Here is a 10745-nt window from a genome sequence, read left to right on the forward strand (position 1 = left end):
ACATTATAACTGTCCATACAGTCTTTTCCGGGTGGTGAGGTGCGAGTTTATTATGGATCCGGTACGGGCTCTCAACGGAGCAGGTTAATGAGCTCTCCCAACTTATGGACAAGCTGTCCATGGATCAGCAAGCCCTGGTTCACTCGCACCAACAGGTGCAGAGAGATGTGGCGGGCGCTCTACAGGGTACTGTTCTGTTGGAGACTTGGTTTGGGGGCCCCACTGATGTGTCCCTAGTGGACCCTGAACTGTTGTGAGTTCATTTTCCCCTTCACTACTGAGGCCCGAGGAACTCCCTCTTCTGGTAAAGAAAGGTAGTGAGCCTGATTATCAAACACCTGAGGCTGATGATGATGACTGGCTGAGTGGAGTTACTGACTGGATATAAGGCTGCCGACGCCCTTCTGCCCTGCGGGTGATTTCTCTGTGGGATCCTTGGAGACCAGTCTGAATTCCTGCTCCTCTAAAGCTAAGTTTGCTGCTCGGCTTTTTGCATTTGTGCTTTGACTTTGTTTTGCTTTGTTTTTCTGGATTTCTGCCATTCCCTGCTGGGGTGTGCTGAATTCCTTTAGCTCTGTCTTCTGAAAATACCTGAGTGCTGATTTAGTTTTTGAAGCCTAGCTGCTTCAGGGTCTTTTTCATATCAGCTTGTTTGCTTATGTCTTTGATAGGGTTTTGGCAGATTGCAGACAGCAGCCTTCCTGTCCTTTCCTATCTAGGTAGTTTTGGGCCCCAGCTTTGCTCAGTCTATCTTTCTTTCTGTGTTAGTGTTTTCATCTTGCTTCACCGTCATTATATGTTGGGGGCTGCCTATTGCTTTGGGGTCTGCTCTGGGGCAGTTTAGATTTCCCCTTTCTTTAGGCCTATTTAATTCTCCGGCTGTGATCGAGGGGTCTAGGGCATTGTAGGAACCCCCCACGGCTACTGCTAGTTGTGTTGATAGGTTCAGGGGTCTGCAATCTGATAGTTGCCAACTTCTCTGGTTTTCTGGACTTAGCTTGTATTTCTGTTTTTGCCTCCTACGGTGACTCAATCATAACACTGAACCACCGGTAAAGTTACCTGACAATTTTTCTCGGGATAAAAAATTGTTTAGCGTTTTTAAAGAGGAATGTAAGTTGTTTTTTGAGTTACGTCCCCGAGCTTCTGGTAATGAAAGGCAGAGGGTGGGGATTGTTATGTCCTTATTAAGGGGGGCTCCACAGGCATGGGCTTTCTCTCGCTCTCCCTCTGCTTCTGAATGTATGTCTGTGAACCTTTTCTTTGAGGATTTCGGGCATATTTATGACGAGCCTGATAGAGTGCGTCTGGCAGAGCATAAGATAATGAGTGTGACATGGGAAACACTCAGCCAAATGGTTCTGCTTAGAGTTTAGACACTGGGCAGCTGAAGTATCCTGGAGCGACGCTGCCCTGAGGGGGTTGTTCCGCAAGGGCTTGTCCAACTATTTACAGGACACTCTGGCATTACATTCTCCCCGCGATACACTGGAGTACACCATGATGCAGGCGGTCTGTATGGATCGGAGGCTACATGCTAGAGGAGTGTAGCAGGAGACCTCATTATACTCCAATCAGTGTGACACTGCATCCGTCCCTGAACCCATAGAGGTTGGGGCTATCTCGATGATGGAAAGAGAGAGAAGACACTGCAGGGTCTACCATCTATTCTCTTACTGTGGAGCCTCTGGACATTGGAAAAGGGACTGTCCCTCTCGTCCTTCTTCTGCTAAGCCGTCGGGAAACACCTAAGTCTGGGTAATGATAGAGGAGGTTACCCAGACTGCCAGGTACATTTTTCCTCACTTAAAATTTTGCTCCAGGTGGAAATTGAACTTGCTGGTGGTCCTGTCATGACTACCGCCTTTGTTGACTATGGTTCTTCCGTTAACCCGATCGATGCGCCGGTGGTAACCCTTAATAAGATAGGTACAGTCAGGCTTAAGGATCCTGTTAAAATTGTGGCTATTGACTCGTCTCCTCTCACCCGGGACGGAATTTGTTTCATATCTGAAGTTTTTTTTCTCTGAAAGTGGGTTCTACTCATGTGGAAAAATTAAGTTGTTTTGTTCTTGATAATTTGTCTGCTGGACTGGTACTAAGGATGCCTTAGCTTCAACGCCATAATACTATCATTAATTAGGTGATGGGTGAGATCACTCAGTGGGAATGTAAGGATAACGGTATATGCTGTAACCTGGTACCTCTTGTCACCCATTTAAAATCTGTATATGTCGTCTGTCGATCTGGAGGGTATACCTGAAGGACTTTGAAGACATGTTATCCAAAAGCGAGGCTGAGGCGCTTCCACCACATAGACCTTCCGATTGTGCTATTGATTTAGTCCTGGGAGCCAAGTTACCCAAGGCTCGCCTGTTTAATTTGTCCGGGCCTGATCATCAAGCCATAGAGGAGTACATAACAGAGTCTCCGTAAGGGGCATATTCGCCCTTCTGTTTCACCCGTGGCAGCGGGGTTCTTTTTCGTAAAAAAGAAAGATAGTCGGTTGCAGCCGTGCCTCGACTTTTGGTTATGGTTTTCTAAGCTCGATTTACGAGGGGCTTATAACCTTATAAGGGTTCGCGAAGGAGATGAATGGAAAACAGCGTTTATTACGACTGAGGGGCTGTTTGAAAACTTAGTTATGCCCTTTGGTCTCACTAACGCTCCTGCCGTTATTCAAAATTTCATTAATGTTATTTTTCTGACCTAATTGGGTGTTATGTGGTCATCTACCTGGATGACATTTTAGTGTACTCAGCAGACAGTCAAACCCACTTGCACCATCTGCGTATAGTTCTTAGGAGACTCAGGGAGAATCATTTATGTGCTAAACTGGAAAAATGTTCATTTTTTTTTAATGCAAGAACGGTCTTTTCTTTAGCAACCTTCCACGACAGCATAGGAGGAGGTCGTCTCCACGCCCTAATGGGGGACAGGAAGCACGAGAGGTTAAAAGGTCCCTCCCTCCTCCCTCTCACCAGTGTCTTTCCTGTCCCCAATGGGGCATGGAGAGGTCTGGTGTGCTGTGTGGCCGGCTGCTATAGCATACCTGTGAATTAAAAAGCTGGGCAGTGGTGGTCGGTGGCGCAGCCTCCCCTCCTCCGTTCTGCTCCCGTCTGCTCCTGCATTCGGGACCGTTTCCTGGCCCTCCCGCGCTCCCCTTTGGGGAGTAAAGCGAGCCAGTGATCCCCGCCGGAGGCCTCCCGCAGCTCTCCGGCATCTCCTCCCCTTCGTGCTGTGCGACCCGGAAGTGACGTCACGCGCGCGGGTCACTTGTGGGGTATGTGGAGGGCGCGCTGTCATGGCGGCCCCCATCCTGCTGCCAGCGCACGGAGCTCGTCGGCATCTGCTGTGCCTGCTCCAGGACCAAGGGAGGATGAGGGGGAATCGAGCTAATGCGCTGAGGGCGGAGTTAACTCTTCATTAACCCGCCGGAAGACGCCGACAGGTAAGGCAAATCCCCTGCTGTCATGGATACTTCCTGCCCTGCATCTGCAGAGCCCAGCGCTGCCCCAGCCACAATGAGTGTTACCTGGGGTGGGTCCTAAGGGTGCGATCCGGGATAGAGGTCCTTAAAATACTTCTCCCCCTCTTTCTTATAGGGAGAAAAGTCTGCCCATAAAAGCACCAATACGTCCAGCAAAACGGCCAAATGTGCCATATGCAGTACGAAACTTCCCTCTAATTGGGAGAAAAAGTTATGTCGGGCATGCATGGATAAAGTGGCCAGGGCCGAGCACCCGTCATTAACTGACGAGATCCGCAGCTTGGTCACCCGTCAGGTTCAGACCTCTTTAGCCTCCCTATCCCCCCCCCCTCCACCTCCACCCCCTCAGATGATGGGCTCACCACCTTCAAAAAAACGGAGGATTCAGGTGGAGGATTCAGAATCCGAGTCGGAGAGATCATTCAAATCGAGCTCCGGAAATTGGGAGCAACCAGGGACCTCTAGGGCACCTGACGTTAGATGGTATCTCCTTTCCACAGAATACGTGGAGGAGTTGATTAGCGCAGTACGCGCCACTATGGGCCTAGAAGATGAACCTGTCATGCAAACAGCACAGGATCACATGTTTGGGGGGTATGAAGGACCTAAACGAGCAGGCTTTCCAGTTCATAAAAGCATAGTGGACATGATCTCCCAGGAATGGGAATATCCTGAAAAACGCTACTCAGCCCCTTCAGAGCTCTGTCATAGGTTTCCTCTGGAAGGAGAGGAGTTTAAATGGGACATCCCGAAAGTCGATGTCCAGGTGGCAAGGGTGGTAAAGAAGACGGTTCTACCGTTTGATGATGCGTCTCAGCTTAGAGACCCAATGGACCGTAAAGCTGAAAGCCTCCTGAGGAAAACATGGGATTCCTCTGCGGCCACCTTAAAATCAGAAGTTGCGTCCACTTGTGTCTCTAGGTCCCTCTTTCAATGGATTGAGGAGCTAGAGAACCATATCTCGCATGGTACGTCAAGGAGTGACCTCCTTAACTCCCTATCTTGCAGAGAGCTACGGGCTTCCTGGCAGATGCATCAATGGAGATGATCCGTACTTCTGCCAGAGCCATGGTACAATCAAATTCTGCCAGACGAGCCCTCTGGCTTAAGACGTGGAGCGGAGACATTACATCCAAGGTTAAACTATGCTCTTTACCCTTTAAAGGTGAACATGTCTTCGGCCCTGCCTTAGATGAAATTCTGGAAAAAGCCACTGACAAAAAGAAAGTGCTTCCAGAGCAGAGAACCTCAAGGAAACGTCTTTTTCGAGGCCCCCAGAATCAGTCATCCCAACCACGAGGAAAGGGAAAGACTGGAAGATGGAGCTACACTACAGGGAGAGGCAGGAACATCCTGGTCCCCCAGCAGCAGCCACAGCAGTCCCAAGAAAAACAATGACTCGATCCCGGTGGGGGGAAGGCTTTCGAGTTTCTTTCCTGCTTGGCAGTTGATTTCCAGCAGCCCCTGGGTCCTCAGTGTGATCAGAGAGGGCCTACTGCTGGAACTCGAATCCTATCCCCCGCGGGGTATAAGAGTCACCTCCCTACTATCTTGGGAGACCCCAGCTCTAAATTCCGGCATTCTGCAGTTGCTACAGTCAAATGCCATCTCTCGAGTCCCTGTGAAGGAACAGGGAAGAGGGCATTATTCCAGACTGTTCCTAGTAAGGCTACTTTCACACATCCGTTTTTAGTGATGCGGCGATAATGACAGTCAATGAGGAAAAAAACGGATCCGGTGCCGGATCAGGTCTTTTACATTTTTGCCGCATCGTGCCAGATTCCAGAAAACGGATGTGTGAAAGTAGCCTAAGAAAGCCCACAGGGGAGTCGAGAATAATAATAAACCTAAAAGGCCTCAACCGACACATTGCATACCACAAATTCAAAATGGAGTCGGTAAAGACCACCATTCCTCTAATAGGGCAGTCTTACTTTATGGCAACTATAGATCTGAAGGATGCCTATTTCCACATCCCCATCCATCCTTCCCACAGAAAGTATCTGAGGTTCGCGGTCCACCAGGGTCCAGAAATAAGACCCTTTCAATACAAGGTACTTCCATTTGGGATATCATCTGCTCCTCGAGTATTCTCCAGGATCATGACGGCGGCTGTGTCCCACATCCGAAGTCAGGGCATATGTATTGTACCCTGCCTCGACGACCTACTTATAATAGGAGCCTCCTACCGTACTCTGGAACTACAGGTGACTTAGACCTTGAGCATCCTCCAGTCGTTAGGATGGATCCCGAACATAAAGAAATCTCAGATCCAACCCTCCCAGGAGGTGAAATTCTTAGGAATCCTACCGGATTAAAAAAATCAAATGTCCTTCCTCCCGGAGGAGCACCAGAGATCCATAATATCAAGGATCTCAGAGTTCAGGGAACAGAGGTCCCCGACCCTCAGGTCAGCTATGTCCATACTAGGATCTATGACCTGTATCCAGTCAGAACCTTGGGCAACAGGCCCACTCCAGAACTCTCCAGTCCCATATTTTAAGAAACTGGAATCGGGATCACACCTGTCTGAACAAAAAGGTCCAGACCCCAGGGGTAGTGAGAGCCTCGCTGGCATGGTGGATGGACCACAAGAACCTGTGCAGGGGAATCAACTGTTCTCAGACCCCTTTAGTCACGGTAACAACAGATGCCAGCAAAAAAGGCTGAGGAGCTGTAGTGTCTCGTCACCCATTCCAGGGGTTATGGAGCCAGAAAGTGAGCGCAAGATCCTCAAACTTCAGAGAACTGAAGGCAGTGGAAGAAGCTCTACTGGCAGCAAGGCACCTGGTCCGGGGCCAGCACATCAGTCTACTCAGACAATAAAACAACGGTGGCCCATCTCAGGCACCAGGGTGGTACGAGATCCAGCAGCCTGGAGGGCCTCTCAAACCGAATATTTTCCTGGGCCGAAAAGCACCTTCGCTCTTTGACGGCAATTCACCTGAGGGGTACTGCCAATCTTCAGGCAGATTTCCTGAGCAGAAAAAGCATCCAGCCTGGCGAGTGGACCCTGAGCAAATTAATCTTCCAGAAACTGGTAGACAGGTGGGGCCTCCCGGAGGTGGACCTATTAGCCTCAGGAGAGAATGCTCAAGTGGAAAACCTACTTTTCACTGAACCCCAGGGACAGATCCCTGGGAGTGGATGCCTTCGCCCACAGGTGGAAGTTCCATCTAGCTTACGCCTTTTCGCCAATCCCAATCCTTGCTGCAACCCTGAAGAAGATTCGGGATGATCAAACCCCAACAATCCTAGTAGCTCCGTTATGGCCAAAGAGGAGCTGGTACTCTCTGATTACGGAGCTGGTGGTAGACGGACCATTCATCCTACCCATGGAAGACGACCTTCTCTCGCAAGGCCCCCTACATCACCCAAACCTCCAGGGAATGAGGTTGGCGGCCTTGCTACTGAAACCCAGATCCTGAGAGCCAGGGGCTTATCAGAGGCGGTAATAAAGACCCTACAGAAATCCCGAAAACCGGTCACTATCGCCATATATAATAAGATATGGAAGAGGTTCTCTTCATGGTGTCTACCAGACTTGCCTGACCCAGAGAACCTTAACATTTCTCGTATCCTGGATTTCTTGCAGGGGGGGCTAGAACTAGGTCTAAAACCTACCACATTGAAAGTACAAGTGTCAGCATTAAGTGCTATGTTCGACTTTGACTAGGCCAATCACAGGTGGATAAGAAGATTCATGACATCGGCCACTAGACTTCATCCAAAGAAGTTAATAACAGTCCCAACATGGGACTTGAATGTGGTGCTTACAGGACTCACTCAACCTCCCTTTGAGCCCTTGTCATCCTGCACTTCTCAGCTCCTCACCTGTAAGGTGGCCTTCCTTGTAGCAATAACTTCAGCAAGGCGAGTAGGAGAGCTCCAGGCGCTCTCAGTTAGGGAACCCCACCTAACTATTAGAGATGATTCCATAGTTCTCTCTCTTGACCCATCTTTTCTGCTGAAGGTAGTGTCCGACTTCCATAGGTCACAGAATATAGTCCTTCCGTCATTTTGTCAGAACCCAGCGAACCCCAAAGAAGAGGTGTTTCATACACTGGATGTAAGACGTATTGTTCTCCACTACCTGGAGTGTACCAAACCCTATAGAGTCGACCGCAACCTATTTATCCATACCTCTGGCCCAAACAGAGGGAAGAAGGTGGCGAAGAACACCATTGCCAATTGGATTAGAAAGGCTATCTCTGAAGCTTACCTGACGCAAAACATCACTCCCCCTGCTGGAATCAAGGCGCATTCAACACGATCTACCTCCACGTCATGAGCTGAGAGGGCAGGCGCATCTTCAGAGCAGATTTGTAGGGCCGCAACTTGGTCCTCCTTACATACATTTACTAGACATTATAGATTAGACCTTGTATCCAACAGAGATCTAGTCTTCGGCCGAAAAGCTCTTCAGGCCGTTGTCCCCCCCCCCTAGTGCAGTATAGGTTGTTATGCCTCCTATGCTGTCGTGGAAGGTTGCTAGAGAAAATAGAATTAGACTTACCAGTAATTCGGTTTCTAGAAACCTTCCACGACACCACTATTTCCCTCCCTGCATTCTTGTTCAAATTCTGAGAATCTTAAAGGTAACTGGTGCTATGGTAATCAGTTGTATGTCACTGGTGAGAGGGAGGAGGGAGGGACCTTTTAACCTCTCGTGCTTCCTGTCCCCCATTAGGGCGTGGAGACGACCTCCTCCTATGCTGTCGTGGAAGGTTTCTAGAAACCGAATTACCGGTAAGTCTAATTCTATTTTCTGGGTTTAATTGTGTCAGGGGAGGGATTCCGCATGGATCCTAAAAAGGTCCAGGCCATTACGGATTGGGTGCAACCTCATGACTTGAAGGGGTTGCAGCGATTTTTGGGATTTGCTAACTTCTATAGGAAGTTCGTTAAGGGTTTTTCACAGGTGGTAAGCCTTTGACGGACCTAAACCTCAAGGGGCCTGATGTGAATAATTGGTCTGTGGCGGCAAAAAATTCTTTCCTGACACTAAAGAAATGTTTTACTTCAGCTCCTGTGTTGGTACATCCCGATATATCAAAACCCTTTATTATTGAGGTTGATGCTTCTTAGGTGGGGGTGGGGGCAGTTTTGTCTCAGGGTCCTTTCACACTCACTAGTCTGAAGCCATGCACCTTCTTTTCTAAAAAAAAAAATCTCTCAAGCCGAGAGAAATTATGATGCCGGCAATAGGGAATTGTTGGTGGTTAAGTTGGCTTTTGAAGAATGAAGGCATTTCCTGGAGGGGACCGTCCACCCCATTACAGTTATCACTGATCATAAAAATTTGGCCTATATAGAGTCTGCCAAGAGATTGACCCCCAAGACAGGCTCGGTGGGTGCTTTTTTTTTCTTGATTTCAATTTACCATCACATTCCTCCCGGGATCTAAAAATATTAAGGCTGATGCTTTATCCTGAAGCTTTGATTTGGTGTCCCCTCCAGAACCCCCCTCCTCTATTCTTCAGCCAGGAGTAGTTGTGGCTGAAATCTCATCTGATTTGCAGAGGGAGATTTTGGAGGCCTAAATCCGGGCTCCTGGTAGTAAACCTCCAGGTAAATTGTTTGTACCGGAACGGTTCCGTTTCAGACTCCTGCAGGACTCTCACGATTCTGTGTTAAGTGCCCATCCTGGGATTGAAGCTACGTGGGGGGGCTGTTGCTAGGGGTTTCTGGTGGCCCTCCATGGTATCAGATGTTAACAAGTCTGTGACTGCATGTGTGCACCCGTTCCAAGAGTTCTCATACACGGTCGGCCGTGGAATTGATGCCTTTGCCAATTCTGGAGAAAACAAAACAAAAAACACAAATATCCTGAACTAAAAAGTAAAAAATATGCTGCAAATAATGCATAAAGGTAATAATAATAATAGGGGTATTTAGTAAACATAATTTTGATCAAAATAATGTACAAGCCATCCCGCCACGTCACGGCAACCCTTGTGGGACAGTCCCTACTCTAGTATTTAAAACCTTTTCACTTGCCAAGTGGCGTGAATGTGAATAAGGGTCGAACGGCTGAACCACTAGTAACAGCTTAGGCCAGACTGGTGCATACACATTTACTTACTTTTCTCAGTTCAGATTTGTTTTTTGTTCATTTCATTGTGCATTCAGTGCATATATGGGTGTGACCGCCCTCTTTCTGAGCTGGGAAAGCCATCCAGTCTGGCCTAAGCTGTTACTAGTGGTTCAGCCGCTCGACCCTTATTCACATTCACGCCACTTGGCAAGTGAAAAGGTTTTAAATACTAGAGTAGGGACTGTCCCACAAGGGTTGCCGTGACGTGGCGGGATGGCTTGTACATTATTTTGATCAAAATTATGTTTACTAAATACCCTTATTATTATTATTATTACCTTTATGCATTATTTGCAGTATATTTTTTACTTTTTAGTTCAGGATATTTGTGTTTTTTGTTTTGTTTTCTCTGGTTAATGGTCATGTGTTAATATGCACTTACATTGTGCATACACATTTACTTACTTTTCTCAGTTCAGATTTGTTTGTTTTTTTTGTTTTTTATTCTTTGCCAATTCTGGATAGGCCATGGACACATTTGTCCATGGACTTTATCACAAATCTCCCTCCTTCCAGGGGCAATTCAGTGGTATGGGTGGTGATGGATAGGTTCTCCAGACAAGCCCACTTTGTACCTCTGCCCGCATTACCGTCTGCTGAAACCTTGGCCCACTTATTTATACAGCATGTTGTTCAGTTGCATGGAGTGCCTGTGAATGTGGTGTCAGACAGAGGTGTGCAGTTTGTGGCCAGGTTTTGGAGGGCTTTTTGTAAGAAACTGGATTACGCTGTCTTTCTCCTCTGCCTATCACCTGGAGTCTAATGGACAGACTGAACGCATGAACCAATCTTTGGAGCAAATTCTGAGATGCTTGGCCTCTCCCAGACAGGAGGACTGGTGTGAGGTATTGCCCATGGCAGAATTTGCATTCAACTCTCATGTGAGTCAGTCCACCGGAAAGTCTCCCTTTCAGGTTAACTATGGGTTTGATCCATATTTTGGGGAATTTTCCCGCATGGATTCAGGTTGTCCTGGAGCCGAATGCATGGTGCAATGTTTGAGAACTCTTTGGAGGGAGGTTCAGACGAACATCTCTAAAGCCCAGAAAAGGTACAAACAATTTGCAAACAGAAGGAAGGGGCCTGGTCTTGCGTTTTTAGTAGGGGAGAAGGTGTGGTTATCCACCCGTAATATCAAGTTTAAGATACCCTCTATGA

The sequence above is a fragment of the Dendrobates tinctorius genome, unplaced genomic scaffold, assembly GCF_039654945.1.
Source record: "Dendrobates tinctorius isolate UK_male_01 unplaced genomic scaffold, ASM3965494v1 ptg000046l, whole genome shotgun sequence".
NCBI classification, from domain to species: domain Eukaryota; kingdom Metazoa; phylum Chordata; class Amphibia; order Anura; family Dendrobatidae; genus Dendrobates; species Dendrobates tinctorius.